Source organism: Oryctolagus cuniculus, chromosome X, assembly GCF_051225735.1.
Source record: "Oryctolagus cuniculus isolate XC-2025 breed Fujian yellow rabbit chromosome X, ASM5122573v1, whole genome shotgun sequence".
Classification (NCBI taxonomy): domain Eukaryota; kingdom Metazoa; phylum Chordata; class Mammalia; order Lagomorpha; family Leporidae; genus Oryctolagus; species Oryctolagus cuniculus.
This window is the reverse complement of record NC_142888.1, coordinates 121,345,824-121,360,048: the sequence shown is the minus strand read 5'-3', so window position 1 is coordinate 121,360,048 and position 14,225 is coordinate 121,345,824. Positions and strand designations below refer to the sequence as shown.

The window sequence follows — 14,225 nt, the reverse complement described above, 5'->3', positions numbered from 1 at the left end:
GACAAGAACTTCATGGCTTCCACAGCTTTTCCTCCAGTGACATATGCAACTCAGAGAAGCAAGAATTAGATTCTAAAAGTGCAGGGGAGAGAAGAGCAGGTGGGGAGGTATCATGGAGACCTGGAACCCCTCCTCCCCAAGACTATGAAAGTGATGACAACTCTTAGGAAGTGCTGGATTTAACTAGATATGCAAGAAGACACCAGTGGCAGAATGGAGTGTTTGGCCACAACTCAGGACCTATGGTAGAAAGATAATCAGAAGCTACCCAGATTGTGATGGGTAGAGTAACTAACTGGTGTACAGGAGCTTTGCTCCAGAAAGTTGGAAAACTTTCAGTAGGTGGTGGTTTTCATATCCTTCAGATTGCCACTCACAGTGGCTGTGTGAAGGTTGACTGGAAGTTGAAAAGAATGCAAACAAATTAAAAGGCAGATTAAGAAATGAGCAAATAAAGTAGCACCTGAAATCAACAATATAAATCAAAGAAGTAACAAAATTTATCACACAGCACATTGTGATATCCAGTACTTTTGCGGGTTGCTTTTTGCTAGTCCTTGCATCTTAAGGACATGAAGATTCTACCACAGTGGATTCAAATTTGAGCAAGGAAGGACAGGTGACAGGGTGCTCTCTAAACAGTAGGTGCTGTCAGAGTCTCCAGGGCAAGAGGAAACAGCCAGCTAGACAGAACTGAACTTAGTATTATGCAATCTAAAGTTTGGCAAACTAATATCTACTGTCAAACAACCTACGTAGTATAGGAATAACAGCATTCCTGAGCAAAATGTAGCTTCCATCATTTTTTAATGTGTCTCTTTAGAAACTAATCTATAAAATATCACCATTAGATGCAGATTGGAAGAGAAAAAAAATCTGTTGGACTTCTTGCCCAATGAAATGTTAGCCTCTGTTTCAATAAGATGTTATTTTTTGTGCTTTACAGTATAGTAGTGAACATTAAAGATTTGTATTTGCTGAGACTTGCTTTATGGCCTATGGTGGAATGAGAAGGTTAAAAGGTCATGCCAAGATGGCCACTGAGGTGAAAAGGTCATGCCCAGATGGCCGCTGACAACAGAAACTGCCTGGCAACAGGCTCTGACTGGATGGCTTTGGAAACTGCCTGGCAACCGGCTGTGATTGGTTAGGGCATAGACCGCCCCTTGACCGGATTGGCTGGCCTTGGCTAGATAAACAGCTGTAGCAACTGAAATAAATGAGTCTGTGGGCTGCTTGCCTCAGGCCCACTTTCACCCGACACCTGGGGTCTGTGTGGTGACACCTCACCTCTTGCCCCCACCACGCTCCTCCTCTTACAATGAATCCTCTCAGAAGAAATCAACAGCAACAATGGCCTAGTATGTGGTCAATCCTAGAGTAGGTTCCATGTACTGCTGAGAAGAATGTAAATTCTTTAAGTGCAGGATGAAAAGTTCTGTAGGTATCTGTTAGATCCATTTGGGCTATAGTGTCGTTTAAATCTACTGTTTCCTTGTTGATCTTCTGTCCTGTTGATCTGTCTATTTCTGAGATTTGTGTATTGAAGTCCCCCAGTACTATTGTATTGGAGTCTAAGTCTCCCTTTAAGTCCCTTAACATATCTTTTAAATAAACCAGTGCCCTGTATACATTTATATACATTTATAATCTTGATATCTTCCTGTTGAATTGATCCCTTAATCATTATATAATGCCCCTCTTTGTCTCTATTTATGTTCTGTGTGGGTGCAAACTGTTGAAATCTTTACTTAATATATACTAAATTGATCTTCTGTATATAAAGATAATTGAAAATGAATCTTGATGTGAATGGAATGGGAGAGGGAGCAGGAGTTGGGAGGGTTGCGGGTGGGAGGGAAGTTATGGGGGGGGGGGAAGCCATTGTAATCCATAAGTTGTACTTTAGAAATTTATATTTACTAAATAAAAGTTAAAAAATTGTATTACAGCTTCTATATTAGGACTGACTTTTGTTTTGTTTTGTTTTAATATTCATTTATTTATTTGAGAGGCAGAGATATAGACAGAGAGAGAGAGGTCTTCCATCTACTGGTTCACTCCTCAGATGGCTGCAATGGCCGGAATTAGGCCCATCTGAAGCCAGGAGCCAGGGGATTCTTCTGGGTCTCCCACAAGGATACAGGGACCCACGCACTTGGGTCATCTTCCACTGCTTTCCCAGATGATTAGCAGGAGCCGGATCAGAAGTGGAGGAGCCAATATTTGATGCCTGCAACGTAGGTGAATGATTAACCTGCTATGCCACAGCACTAGCCCCCAGATTTTTTTGCTTTTGAAGATATATTTGCAACAACCTGAAGAACCACAATGCCCTTGTGTGAAAAGCTTTAGAAATTACAAAATTATTAAAGATATTAAATGGATTCTGCTGATGGAATAGAAAACCCATTTTTATACTGTTTTTCCTGCAATTCTTACTTTACTTACATAATGACTGTACATTTCATAGAAAGCTTTTCTAAGGAAAGGCAAAACACAGTGGAAAGCTTTGTTTCCTTTTTGATGTGTGTAGTTATAAAAAATCTTCTTGTGTATAAGCTTCTAATTTGTTTATTTGTTGTATTTGTCTGCAGACTGAGATGAACTCATTATTTTGAGGATATGTATAGTTGGGTCTTTATAGTATTAACTTTGAATACACATCCATTTTTGTTCCAAAAATTCTAATTATTAGTTTGGCCCCTTCTTCACCAAGAAGCAAAATTCACTTGAAAAGATTTAGAAGTATAGTATGAATTTACTTTCTTTAGAACATTGATTTTCTGTGTAACCATGATGTTGTAACTTAAAGGGAATTGTCTCCATCTAGTCCGAGATGTAACTACCAAGACTTTCAGGCTTTTGCTACCGTTATGTTGCTTGAACGCTAGACCAGTTTATTTGTTTCTCAGGGTTGATGTCACACTCGCTCAGAGGCTCCTTTGCTCAAAAAAGCTTTCTGGATTTTTTTTTTTTTTCCCACAAAATTCTAGGTTGGAATTAGGGAAAAATTGGAGTCTTTGGACTGAAAATAGTGGGAAGATACTCAGACTGTGTACTTTTCATAGAAATTTCCTGTACTTTATTTTGTGTATTATAAACATATAACACTTAATTGTATGTAAATGTAAACATAGGGGGCAGCACTGTGACATAGTAGGTTAAGCCTTCACCTGCAGCACCAGCATTGCATATGGACACCAATTAAAGTCCCAGCTGCTCCTTTTCTGATCCAGCTCTCTGCTGTGGCCTGGGAAAGCAGTAGATGATGGCCCAGGTCCTTGGGCCCCTGCACCTGCATGGGATACCTGGAAGAAGCTCCTGGCTCTTGGCTCCTGGCTCCTGGTTTCAGATCAGCCCAGCTCTAGCTATTTGTCCATTTTGGGAGTGAAAGAGGATGCAAGAACTCTCTGTGTTTCTCTCACTTCTGTCTGTAACTCTACCTCAAATAAATAATAAAATCTTGATAAAAAGATTGGTTACAAGGTATGTGTTTTCATTAACATGAGACTCCTTAAAAATTAAATGTGAACTTGAATTTATTCTTTTATTCTCATTTGTTCCTTAGATGTAATGCTGAATAAATCTCATACTTTCTTAATTTAAAAGAAAGAACTTGATTCTAGTACTAAAGTTGACTACTTTCTTAGAAGTTTGCATAAAATTATTGTCTATTACGATTTTTATTTTGCAAATATTTATTTAAACTTACTATATATTGAAAACCATTCTGAGATCTTTTAAGTGTTAATTCATTTGGCTATCACAATAATCTCATTTTCATAAGGGAAAAATTCAATAAAGGTTGTACAATTTGCAATTTTAGGAGACAGGATTTGAACTCAATTAATCTAGTTCCACATACATTTTTTAATATTTCTTTGGGCTTTTGGAAGGCATGGAGTTTTATATGTTTATGTAGTGATCTTAACTATAAGTACTTTTAAATCTTATTTTAAAATTTCTTTGGCCTTGGACTAACAAAGCAATATAATGTAAGAGAATGGAAAAGAAAAAGAGATATAAATATATCTGTTTTGGAAAAATAATGTCATCGGTGAAGCATTGGGGGAATATCTTTCATTTCTCTCAGTTTTGATCTCTTTATGTATAAAACAGAACAACTGAATCTAGCCTATCTGGTGTCCTGAAAGACTGAAACAAAATAATATCCATCACTTACCAAGGACAGTGCTTGGAATATAGAAGGTGCTATTTAAGATGACATTTCATTCTTATGACCATGTTGTTTATTTACATCTATGTGGGTGTCTTATAAATAAATAAATTGTATTTGTATACATTTTAGAATTGTCTTCTATCATTCTGTAAATATTTTAACATTGTACAATTTTCCAGACCCAGATTCTTATTCACTTTGGTTATCAGCCTATAGCTATTTATCAAGCCAAGAGTCCAAACTTAGAAACTCCACAGAAGGTACTCTTGGTCCTCTTCTCTATACTTAAGTACTAAGCTTTCCTCCAATCTATGATGCTTCCAATTCACCAGTGAGTGGTTCATTTTACTAATGCTTCACCTAAAAGAATTCATGATAAACAGTGTTGAGGAAAGATAGGAGGATTAGACAAAAACTCATACATAGCCACCAAACTGTAAGGGCTCTTACTTAGCAATAGCAATATTCTTTTTAATTTATGCATTTTTGCAACTACTTGATGCTATAAATATGGAAAAGCACTCACACTCTTTCCAGACAGTTCATGTTAAATGATTTTGCTTTGCCCACACCTATAGTTAAATAATGTTTCAGGTGGAGAGCACTTTTTAGAAGTCTGGGCTACTAACGTCTTTCTCAGGGAGTTCATACAAACCACAGTTGATATTTTAGAGTATATATCCAGTGACAATGGCCAGAATGGTCAGTCCTCTCTCCAACATGTATCAGATCTACCTGCTCTTACTTAAATAAGGTTTTTTTAAGTTGTTTTGTTTTTATGATAACATATTTTGAGAAGCAATTTTTTTCTTCTTTTGCTCTTTATTGTTTTCGTGCTGTATCCAAATATTTCAGTCTTGAAGAGTTATAGCTCTCATTAGCCTAGGAAAGTTTGAACCCCATCTTGCTTGATTTCAGAAAATCCATTGAATTTATCTTCTTGTCACCAATACTTTAGGGATAGAATATAAATGGCATACGTGTCCTGCACATCACCTCAATCAATAGCCTTGCTAAGACCTTGGCAACATACCCTGCATTATGCCTCCTATCACCCATTGACTGCCTTCCGCAAGTCCTTCTTCAGAGATGGTCATTTTTCCTAAGCACAGCTATTACTAGAGTGCAAAAATTTGTAAAACTTTGCTGTACATTAAGCAAAAGCAGTAGGGAATTTCAATGTGAATTAACACTAACTACTGGATACTACTGCACCTATGCTCAATGGCTTATGGCACACCACAAGGAACATCTCAAAATGTCCTAGTCAACTAACATGAAACAAGGGCCAGCTCACCTCATACTAATGAATATAAATACCTTTGACCATATTTCCCCTGGCTGACCATAGCACTCCCCCAACTTCTTTATAGCTCAATGATGAGCAAAACAAATTCTCCTTTTTTTCCATTATTAGTATTGTTTTCCTTATAAAAAGGCTTCTGACATTCAATTGCATCCAATATTGGAAGATTGCTGGATATGTAAAAATGATAGAAAATATACCTTATACTCGTCTTTCATTTTTTCTTAATGAGCAACTATGAACATTGTTCCATGTTGTAATTTTTCATACTTTCTTTCCATTGTACTGATGTTAATAATTCATATAATAAATCTTTATTAATAGATATTCATCTCATTTCAAATTCTCTACTAATATAAAAATACTGCTGTGCATGCATCTTTGATCTTCATTTAATTTCCTTTGTATGATTATCCTGAAGTATTCTTACTGTTTCAGAGACATATACACATGATAATAGATATTCCACATTGCCTTCAAGATATGGTGCACAAATGCATATTTACACATACGCATATAAAACTAAATATTTTCGTCATCTTAAATCTGGGAAAACGTCAGATTACCCATGCTAATCAAGCATCAGGAGGAATATACTTTGAGCTTCACTGATAGGAGGGATTATTTGGTGACAGGTAAAGTGTAATAAGGATAGGAATGATGATATTGAAGAAGAAATATTGTGAGGGCAAATATGATAGACAATGAAGGGACTTTTGGCAAAAATAAGGAACTATAGAAAAAACACCAAGTAGGATGAGAAGTCATTTGTATCAATTAGCCATTGCTGCAGCAAAAAAAAATTCCAATGGCATATTGTTTCTCTTGATTCTGTGAGTTAACTGGTCATTTCCCCTGCTGTTTTTTCCAGAGCAAATTCAAAGTGGAAGCATTCCTCTGTAGGAGCTTATGGGCTGAGACGTCCAGTATGGCTTTGCGTACAAGTCTAGCAGTGTCTCATGGTTATTGACTGCGAAGGTTCTGTCACACTCAACATGGCCTCTCATCCTGCAAAGGACCAGACTACCTTCCTCACATGACAAACTCAAGGCAGCGTTCCAAGAGGCTGAAAAGAGAAGTTGCGAAGTAACTTTAAAGGAAAAACTCCTTTATAACTTTTATAATGGCATTTTCCTTTATAGTCTTTAGCACAAAGCAAGACAAAAAGCTATATCAGATTCAAGTGGAAAGGAAACAGATTTTACCTTTTAATGGAAGGAATGTCAAAGCCATGCAGAGGCTTATACATACTGGGATGGTAGAAACTGGTGGGGCATCAACTTACCACACACTAAATTGTTTTAAGAAATGGAATCATATTATATGAATTAATCTGTATATGTGAAATACATGGAATTTGTTCACCTAATATAAATAAAAAATTATAAATCAAGATTACTCAGGCTATTTTGAGGTAAATAGGTTGTTTGGGAACCTAAGAAACAGAAACATCTAGTACAAAGTGAATTCCAATGGAAACATCACTGTCTTTGAGATGTTTTATACATATTGCTAGACATTTATGAGTGAACAATGTCATAGATTTTGTTACAACTTTAAATGTGGTGCCATGGTGTAGTTTAGACTGATTATCTTTCTGAATTGAATTCACTGTAGCTAAAGAAGAATGAATGAAGATAAATCTCTTTTGGAAAAAGACTTTAGAAAAACTGTTCAGATAGCTTCAAAAATGTAATAATCAAGATCACACAATGAATATATAACATATGTATAGTCAGAAAAATCAAATATGTTTTATTCTTTGTTCAGAAAGCAGCCTAACTAAAACAATGTTTTAAAATAGGACTTATCATCCATCTTTCCTCTTCTTATTTTGAAAAAGTTCGATGACTACTTTGCAAAGAAACTTTGAGTATACATGCCTTGATGGCCAAAAGATATTCCTGTTGTCTAATTATAATTTAAAGTTTAGGAACTGTATGAGTCAATTTACAGTCATAGAGAACCGATAACGACAATGCTTATTTTAAAAATGATTCCATTAGAAAGAAAACAGTGGTTGATACTTTATGTAATGATATGAATTGGTATTCTACTCTGCTGCAAGAAAAACTGGTGAAAGGATTAGCCAAGAAAACGAAAGTATCCATTAATCATAAATTAAAAAGCACAGAATTGATCTAAATAAAGATTTTTGAAAAGCAACTAAAAAAGTGCCAGATATATCAATCATGTGATTATCGAAGAGCGCATACTTTTAATACCAGTTCTCAATATGGGTAATGGGATAGGATGGGAAACACTCTCTTATTCTGAAACAGAAGCAAATTGTTACAGTCCTTTTGAAAATATTTGGAAACTCGAATCTCCAAGTATTAAAAGATATTTTGATGCAATAATTCTAATTATGTCAATAGGATTAAGGAAGGTACAATTCATATACAAACATATTCATGGCAATTCATAAATATAAGAAATTTAAACTGAATTATCAATAGGAGATGCTTGAATTAATGATGTCTTAATAAAAAAACCTTCATGTGCTTATGAAAAATCATTTTTCAATACCTTTATAATTATAAGAAAAATCCTAGAACAAAAAATATACTAAAAGGGATAAAGTATTACATTGTACATCAACAGTCAGGACAAGGGCTGATCAAGTCACTGTATCTCATAGTGTCCATTTCACTTCAACAGGATTCCCTTTGGTGCTTGGTTAGTTGTCACTGATCAAGGATAACATACGATATTTGTCCCTTTGGGACTGGCTTAATTCACTCAGCATGATGTTTTCCAGATTCTTCCATTTTGTTGCAATTGACCGGATTTCATTGTTTTTGACTGCTGTATAGTATTCTATAGAGTACATATCCCATAATTTCTTTTTTTTTAATTTTTTATTTAGTAAACATAAATTTTCAAAGTACAGTTAATGGATTATAATGGCTTCCCCACCCCTATAATTTCCCTCGCACTCACACCCCTCCCAGCTCCCACTCCCCCTCCCATTCCATTCACGTCAAGATTCATTTTCATTTAGGAATACCTAAATGAAAGATCTCTGCTAGTGAGATCCCAGTAGAAAGAACCGGGCCATCAAGGAAGGAGGTAACTTTCTCTGAAGGGAGGAGAGAACTTCCACTTTGACCATGACCTTGTCTGAATAAGATCAAAGTCGGCGAACTCAAAAGGCTTCCATAGCCTTGGCAACTCATGACTAGAGTCTAGGGAGATTGCTGATGCCATAAACAAGAGTGTCAAATTGTTAAGTCAACAACAGGAGCCACTGTGTACTTACTCTTCATGTGGGATCTCTGTCTTTAATGTGTTGTCCAATGGGAATTAATGCTTTAACTAGTACTCAAATATTATTCTACACTTTATGTTCTGTGTGGGTGCAAACTGATGAAATCTTTACTTAATCTATACTGAATTGATCTTCTGTATATAAAGAGAATTGAAAATGAATCTTGACGTGAATGGAATGGGAGAGGGAGCGGGAGATGGGAGGGTTGTGAGTGGGAGGGAAGTTATGGGGGGGAAGCCATTGTAATCCATTAACTGTACTTTCTAAATTTATATTTGAAATAAAAGTTAAAAAAATAAAAACTTTAAAAAAAAAGAAAATCTTAAGTTCACTAGAAAAATCTGGATATAAAATTATATTGGTCATATGACCTCAGTTATGTAGGAAATGCATACACTCATGAGCATAGTGTGGCAATGGGGTAATGAATGAGTTAGAAACCTCCTAGCCACCCCAAAAAATAATTAACTGGACAAGTGTTTGATATCAACTATTTAAAGTTTATGGAAACTGAATGAAGCAAATCACAAATTTAATACACAGAATCCTCCCAAAAATCAAGTAACAATGTTGGAGTTTGTGGTGTTGTGACCCCAGGCTTCCCTTATCCCATGTGAGTTCAGTCAGAACAGCAATGGTATTAGGACAAGTTGATGGTGAGAAATAGCAGCATTTTTGCTAATGGACACAGACTTGATTTGGAGCAGAGGGTATAAAGTCTATACCCAGTGTCAAATAAGGGGTCTTCATCTTTGCTGCCAGAGATTGCGATCCCATTTGGTCTGGACAGCAGATTGTAGAACCAGACATAAAATTACAAGGTGGTCCTGGGAATGAGCAAGGCATAGAAAGGATTACTAAGCCCTGCAAGTATGCCTGGGCAGTTCATTCAAATACACAGGAAAGACCAAAGAAAACCAACTAACTTTAGCAACCTGGATGACAGTGAGCTTGTGTACATGAATAGGGGAAATGTGAGAGAACATAGGCCTGGGCCTGCATGCATTATTCCCATCTAACTGAGAGAGTGAGTAAATGTGCAAAAGAAAAACTAAGAATTCCCCAAATTTGAAGAAAAATGTTAACATAAAAAGCTCAACAAACTTTAAGTATGATAAAAGCAGAGAATGACACATGATTAATCCAAAAACAAGGAGAAAAGATTGAAAACTTTATGAAAAATGTGACACACCATATATAAGGTAACTGCAATAAGAAGATATCTGTTTCTTAGGACAACCAATGGAGGACAAAAAGCATGGGGGCAGCATATTAAAAGTGCTGAAAGGAAGAAAGAAGCAATCAATGAAGGAACTTCTATCCAGAAAAGCCAACTTTCAAGAAAGAAGGTAAATTAAGATATTTCCACACATTGTTTTTATAAAAACCATGAACACCTGTTTGTAACATAACCTTCTTACAAAAAAAAATACTACAAGAATTTCTTTGAGTTTAAAGGAAGGGAACCCGAATGGAAATTTAAATCCACACCCCAAAAACAAAGGGCATTACTAAAAGTAATTATGCAACTAATTACAAAACATGTATATATATATATATATATATATATACATATCTCTTTTATCTTAAGTGTTTTAAAAATAAATGGAGTAACTAGGAGCCAAGATGGCAGAATAGTGAGGGCGCGCACCGATAGTCCGGGAAAATTTAGTTTAATAAAAGGGGAGTTACGGTAGCCGCAGAAAAAAGAACCAGGAAAATATTGCAGGGGAAACCCTTCTGGATGGAGTGGCCGTGAATCGGAGGACCTACTGGGAGAACAAGGTCGCCCACCGCACGGAAGCCAAGTCGGGGGACCGAGCCGCGGAAGCCCCAGGGTCTGCGCGCCAGTGCTCCAAGGGGAGTGCATGCCACACAGACAACAGCGGGGAGACTTGGGACACTCAGGGCTCCGAGTCCACACATCGGCGCTGGAAGGGGAGGTGAGCTCAATAACCCGAGACATTGGTGGGGAAACGGGGGTCAGAATCTAGAGGGGGGCTGGAAAGTGCAGCAAACTCACTACTGGAAAGAAGGGAAAAAAAAGCTTCAGGGTTTCTCTTCCCCCTAACCTTGCAAAGGTTACAAGGCTGCAAGGCTTGAAGAATTCCCAAGAGACAAAGAGCAGGCCCCCTCTCTGGATTTACATATCAATGGGGGAGAGCTAAGGAACTGAGTCACTACAATTCAGTAGCCTAGGCAACCCAGTGGGAGTCCAGAGGAGCCAAAGACTGGAAACGAAATACCATCAATTCTGCACAGCCAAGCCTTGCGGTGTTACTTATCCCCTGAATAAATAAAATACATAAATAAATAAAAAGAGAGAGATTTACCATGCATAACCTGAGGGTGTCACCTTTGCACACCCTTAACCAGGAAGAACCAGGCAGAGCTCTCAGGCCGCACCCACCTCAAGCCTCCAAGGCTCCTCCAACAGCAGGCAGTCCACTTAACACGGACACAGTATTAAAAAAAAAAAAAACGCACAGTGACTCAAGAAGAATTAACTATGCCGAGTAACAAACACAGAAATCGAGGGAACAAGATCAACAATGACACTATGATGCCTCCAAATAAGCAAAACACCCCAAGCCAAGAGTATGAAGATGATGAGATAGAAGAAATGCAAGATACGGATTTCAAAAAATTTATGATAAGAACATTTAGAAGTTTTCAAAAGCAAATCCTTGAACTACAGAAATCCTTAATGGACAAGATTGAAAATCTCTCTCGTGAAAATGAAATTTTAAGGAAGAGTCAAAATGAAACTCAGAAACTAGTAGAACAGGAAAGTGTTATAGTGAAGAGAAATCAAAATGAAATGAAGAGCTCAATAGATCAAATGACAAACACATTAGAAAGCCTTAAAAACAGAATGGGTGAAGCAGAAGAGAGAATATCGGACTTAGAAGATAGAGCACAGGAAAACATACAGTCAAACCAAAGAAAAGAAGAGGAAATTAGAAATCTAAAAAATATTGTTGGGAATCTACAGGATACTATTAAAAAAACCAACATTCGAGTTCTAGGAGTTCCTGAAGGCATGGAGAGAGAGAAAGGATTGGAAGGCCTTTTTAGTGAGATACTAGCAGAGAACTTTCCAGGTTTGGAGAAGGACAGAGATATCCTAGTACAGGAAGCTCATAGAACCCCCAATAAACATGACCAAAAGAGATCCTCACCACGACACGTGGTAATTAAACTTACCACAGTGAAACATAAAGAAAAGATCCTAAAATGTGCAAGAGAGAAACGTCAGATTACTCTCAGAGGATCTCCAATCAGACTCACAGCAGACTTCTCATCAGAAACACTACAGGCTAGGAGGGAATGGCGAGACATAGCACAGGTGCTAAGAGAGAAAAATTGCCAGCCCAGAATATTATATCCTGCCAAGCTCTCATTTGTGAATGAAGGTGAAATAAAGACCTTTCATAGCAAACAGAAATTGAAAGACTTTGTGGCCACTCGTCCGGCCCTACAAAAGATACTTAAAGATGTGCTACACTCAGAAACACAGAAACACGGCCATCAATATGAAAGAAGGGAAAGGAAGAACACCTACCAGTAAAAGAGCATGGGAAGCTCAAAGCATATACTAGAAAATATTTCCGGGAAAATGGCAGGGCAAAGTCACTACGTATCAATAGTCACATTGAACATTAATGGTCTGAATTCTTCAGTTAAAAGACACCGTTTGGCTGACTGGCTCAAAGAACACAACCCAACTATTTGTTGCCTACAAGAAACACATCTCTCTAACAAAGAGGCATGCAGACTGAAAGTGAAAGGTTGGAAAAAGATATTCCATGCCAACAGAAACCAAAAAAAAAAAAAGCAGGTGTAGCCATATTAATATCGGACAAAATAAACTTTAATACAAAAACTGTTAAGAGAGACAAAGAGGGACACTATATAATGATTAAGGGTTCAATTCAACAGGAAGATGTAACTATTATAAATGTATATGCACCTAATTACAGGGCACCGGTCTATTTAAAAAATATGTTAAGGGACTTAAAGGGAGATTTAGATTCCAACACAATAGTACTGGGGGACTTCAATACTCCACTCTCAGAAATAGACAGATCAATAGGACAGAAGATCAACAAGGAAACAGAAGATTTAATTGACACTATTGCCCAAATGGATCTAACAGATATCTACAGAACTTTCAACCCTACATCTACAGACTTCACATTCTTCTCAGCAGTGCATGGAACCTTCTCTAGGATTGATCACATACTAGGCCATAAAGCAAGTCTCAGCAAATTTAAAAGAATTTGAATCATACCATGCAGCTTCTCAGACCACAGCGGAATGAAGCTGGAAATTAGCAACTCAGGAAACCCCAGAAAGTATGCAAACACATGGAGACTGAACAACATGCTCCTGAATGAACAATGGGTCATTCAAGAAATCAAAAGAGAAATCAAAAACTTTCTGGAAGTAAATGAAGACAACAACACAACATATCAAAACTTATGGGATACAGAAAAAGCAGTATTGAGAGGCAAATTTATAGCAATAGGTGCCTATATCAACAAATTGGAAAGGTAACAAATAAATGAGCTTTCAGCGCACTTCAAGGACCTAGAAAAACTGCAGCAAACCAAACCCAAATCTAGTAGGAGAAGAGAAATAATTAAAACCAGAGAAGAAATTAACAGGATTGAATCCAAAAAAACATTACAAAAAATCAGCCAAGCGAGAAGCTGGTTTTTTGAAAAAATAAACAAAATTGACACCCCATTGGCCCAACTAACTAAAAAAAGAAGAGAAAAGACCCAAATCAATAAAATCAGAGATGAAAAAGGAAACGTAACAACAGACACCACAGAAATAAAAAGAATCATCAGAAATTACTACAAGGACCTGTATGCCAGCAAACAGGAAAACCTATCAGAAATGGATAGATTCCTGGACACATGCAATCTACCAAAATTGAACCATGAAGACATAGAAAACCTAAATAGACCCATAACTGAAACAGAAATTGAAACAGTAATAAGGGCCCTCCCAACAAAGAAAAGCCCAGGACCAGATGGATTCACTGCTGAATTCTACCAGACATTTAAAGAAGAACTAATCCCATTTCTTCTCAAACTATACAGAACAATCGAAAAAGATGGAATCCTCCCAAATTCTTTCTATGAAGCCAGCATCACCTTAATCCCTAAGCCAGAGAAAGATGCAGCACTGAAAGAAAATTACAGACCAATATCCCTGATGAACATAGACGCAAAAATCCTCAATAAAATTCTGGCCAATAGAATACAACAACACATCAGGAAAATCATCCACCCAGACCAAGTGGGATTCATCCCTGGTATGCAGGGATGGTTCAACATTCGCAAATCAATCAATGTGATTCACCACATTAACAGACTGCAGAAGAAAACCCATATGGTTATCTCAATTGATGCAGAGAAAGCATTTGATAAAATTCAACACCCTTTCATGAT

At 37.0% G+C, this 14,225-nt stretch overlaps 1 pseudogene; it reads left to right on the top strand.

Annotated features, from left to right (window-relative positions):
• The first annotated feature begins 242 nt into the window (after positions 1-242).
• Positions 243-568, top strand: LOC100347347 (FUN14 domain-containing protein 1 pseudogene; annotated as a pseudogene).
• Positions 569-14,225: the final 13,657 nt, after the last annotated feature.